The following is a 4349-nucleotide window of genomic DNA, read 5'->3' on the forward strand; positions in this document are numbered from 1 at the left end:
CTGTCAGACACTATTGAGTGACTGACTGGCTTTGTTTCTTCTTTGGTAATAACATATATAAAATGAGCTGTAAAGGGTACAAGAGCATTAAATTTGTCTACATCAATAACCCACTTCTTGTAATAGCCAAAATTAAACTGATTGAGTCTTTGCGCAGCATAAAACGTACGACCATTCGGTATATACAATGGTCTGAAAAATCAGACTATTACTTACTGGCTCTATAGCTGTTAAGTCGATTCGACAACAGTAAGTCGTTATTTTCCCACTTAAAGACATTTTCAACCCCCCCCCCCACTTTTTAGGGAAGTTCTAAATTAGTATTATCTTTCAAATGCCGTTGGAATTTAACCTTTTCATTTTTGGGGCCTGCAAATGGGACATAGTACCTTTAAAGTGCAGTAGATATTTATCCCTACTCAAAAGACATATTAAGGTATAATTGGATATCACTGTGTTGTAGTTCCATCAATTCATTTACACATAATGAGAGCATCTAGGGAGGATGATATTGAGAGATAACGGTGTTGTCTTGGCAACCAGAAGGCATGCATTGAATGTCAAATAGGCTAAAAAGGTAGACATGTATTATGTCAGTCGTAATATACTTTTTTTAATGGAATTTTGCAATGAGGCTTGTTCAGTGTCACATCATAGGAATCATTGCTCCACGTATACCATTACCGGATGCATCCTACCCTTGTGAAAAAAAGGAAAAAAAACGTAGTAGATTTTTTTTTCTTCAACCCCATTATGATTGTGCTCATATTTACTCGCCGAAAAATAAAAAAAGTCACTCTTATAATTTGCGCCCACAATGATAATTATTATTATTATGATGAAGGTTATGATAATGATGATGACGATGATGACTATGATGAGGAGGGGGAGGAGGAGGATAGGATGAAAAAGGAAGGTTTTTTAAATCATCACTAGAATAGACAGGTGTTTGAACATCATGTTCACCACATTTTATTATTAGTGAAAGTTGAGATACGTGAAAGGCTTTTATAATCATAACAAAATAATTAAAACTGGAAGAATGTGTGTACATGCCATGTGAGGAATCTATCTTCGCCATGAACTAGTAGTTTCACGAATGTACGGTGTGCAATTATTACAAAACATAATCGGACGAGCATGATGGTTTGTCATTATTGTATTTGTGTAATTAGGCATGATAATTGGCATCGAACAGAGCAATTAGCTAGACGTTTTGGAGATTCTGTGTCGTGACTGGTCGATTCGAGACGTCTACTGTCAGAATAAGCTCTGGTTGTCATATAGTAGTCATCAAGATTATACATTATAACGTCTTTTACGGAGCTGCATATTGTTGGAAAGTACATCTTATTCCTTGTAATGTACAAGTGGCATTATGCGGAACAGAGTGAAGTCGATGTATATAAGTTTATGCTCCACCTCCCCATTTACAACTTTCACTGCATCAACATGTAGAACGTACGTATACGGCACACTACACCATGCTATCCAGGTAGTACCCCCCCCCCCCCTTCCACAGGATTCTTTATCTTCGAAACAAATTCCATCATAATACAGTATAATCATACATTATATACAAATATTTAAAGAAACAATTTCCATGCATAATGGCCGAACACAAATAATAATCATCACGACCGAAAGCTTTGTGGCAGATAAAAACAAAAGTTTATGACAAATTTAGAATTTGAAATAATTATATAAGAAAATACCAAACATAAAATAAATGATCTCCTGATTATATAAGGTTTGTTACACCATATAAATGCATAAAAAGAACAATAATTTATGTCTTTCATAATTTGCGAATTCGATTCTGGAAGTGAGGGCAATAAATAGTCCAATGTTGGTGCCATCAAAGATTTGACTACAGTTACACTTGGTCAAAGTTTTGTTGGGCGCTGCATTTGTTTTCGGGTGCCTTTCTACTCCAGAAATTATCGGTTTGGGATGATTTTTTGTTTTCTTCCATGATAAATTTGGTGGCCATTTTATATAGGCCTACCCCCTCTCTGAAAATCTGCTCAATCATGCACTCGAATACTGTCTATTTATGAGGTTGTGGTAACTGTAGCTGCTAGCGTCCTTCTGGCTAAAGTTAAAAACCACTTACTCCATGAAGCTATTTTGTTATATTTTATATATTATATTATAGCACAACTACGGCGACTAATACTACTAGTAGTACTACCACCACCGTCACTACTACTGCCAGGCCACCACTTCTAGATACAGTATATAATAGTATACCGAGCTGCTACTATACTACTACTACTACTACTCCTACTACTACTCCTACTACTAGGCCTACCATATTAGTACTACTCACTAATACTACTAGCACTCCTACTACTACCACTACTACTTCTTGGTACTTGGTTGGGTAATCCCTTTGGCAGCTCACTCACTAAGCTATACTGGGACTACTACTACTACTACTACTATTACACTACTACTACTACTACTACTATTACACTACTACTACTACTACTACTACTACTACTACTACTACTACTACTACTATTTCTACTAATATTACTACTAATATTACTACTACTGTTACTACTACTACCACTACAATACTACTACTACTACTGCTGCTGCTATATTGTTACTTACTATACTTCTTCTTGTTTGTCTTTCTTCTTTTTATTCCAATAAACATTGGGGGTTGGGATTTTTACCCTGGTAGGCCTTTTGATTAATTGGCAGTGGCATTGCTACTATAACATCCTTGACATTAATTCATCATCTTTACAAATTTACAATAATCTTCCAATTCCGCCTGTTGAACATTATAATCACACGGTAATAGCATGGACCTAATTAGGTCCATGGTAATAGCAGGAAGCTGTAACTGCTTCCTGGTTACACTATCAATTCTACAGAAAAGAGTAAAATGACATACGCCCTCTATGGTATACAAAGATTACGCAACATAATGATTCCACATTTTTCCAGGGATGCAGATGCGACTAATGCTAAAAAGATGTCAATTCAGAAGTCCATATCATGATTAGGTAATACAATAATTGTCTTCTTTGATTATTAAGGATATGGGTAAATTTTCATTCAATAAAAGCAATTTAGGGTGCAAAAATTAACGCCTGCAATTACTATTTCACGCAGTGGCACAGGCCCAGCGGTAGTGGGCGCGGCCCGCCGCCAAGACTCTGGCACAGTTGATGAAACGAACCGCTACTCTACCAGTTGATGGAGTAATGCACATGCCTCTCTTTTTACTTGTCTTTAGTACTTTAGTTTTAGTTTTAACTGACCTGATAAGATAAATTAATTCAATTATGGTGATAATTGTCAGTTTGTCGCTAGTTCAACTAGAGGTAGAGTCTAGACCTACATCTAAATCATGTAAATAATAGACTCTATTCATTGATTGTTCAAATAATGGTCATCACTGGTCATGATTTAGGGTCTAGACCTAAAAGTTGTTATGTTTGTAACCTGTTTCGTGTCAATTTTCTTTTCTTTTTTGGAGTATTTTTCCTAAGAATGAAGACTTATAATAAACATTTTCTCACGGGATTCATTGCAAACTGCTGCACAATACAATTGCATACCGTACCGACTGTGGGGTGCGGGCGCGCGCGTGTGTTAATTAAGTTAGCGACTGTAATCTAAAGCATTTCATCATTACAGTTGCTAACTTGACACATGCACACGTCCTCACCCCACCGTCAGTACGGTATGCAATTGTATTGTGATTCGATAATAGCCTCAATTCCTTCATTCGATGATTCAAAGAATGGCTCAAATTTTGACACTTGCAGCTGATTTTGAGTTTCATCCATTGTTGTTAACTCAGATGAAGTGACTGCACAAGCAATTCTTGCTACCATACCTATGGTATTTGGCCATAGAGGGCAGCACCAACCATAGGTATGTTTGGAAAGTCTGATAAATTGTAGTTTCATAACCAATATTGCCTATAAGTAACAGATTGTGAAGATTGCCCACACAGATCTCAGTTTATGACATAGTAAAATATGGTTGATGCACCTTTGGCACTATTCTTTGAATTCCTGGGACTCGATGTGCTATTCATCTCATTTACCTTGTGAGGTTTGCGTGGAAACAAATGTGGCTGGCTGCTTACTGTCTCTGAGCGCCATTTCTGTAGGTAATCTGATGTCAGGTTTCGTGGCATTTCTTCTCTGGTGTTCCTTCAGATATTTAGTTGACTCGACCTGTATGTGACTACAAGCCATACGTTATATAGTCATATAAAATATGCTGGTAGAGTGGAAGACTAGTTTAATTCTACTTTTCTGCAAGTATAAAACCCCCAAATATTATAGGAGAGAGGAAAGAGGAGACAGTCATTGAAC

This window comes from Strongylocentrotus purpuratus, unplaced genomic scaffold (genome assembly GCF_000002235.5).
Source record: "Strongylocentrotus purpuratus isolate Spur 01 unplaced genomic scaffold, Spur_5.0 spur5_scaffold_6, whole genome shotgun sequence".
In the NCBI taxonomy this organism is placed as follows: domain Eukaryota; kingdom Metazoa; phylum Echinodermata; class Echinoidea; order Camarodonta; family Strongylocentrotidae; genus Strongylocentrotus; species Strongylocentrotus purpuratus.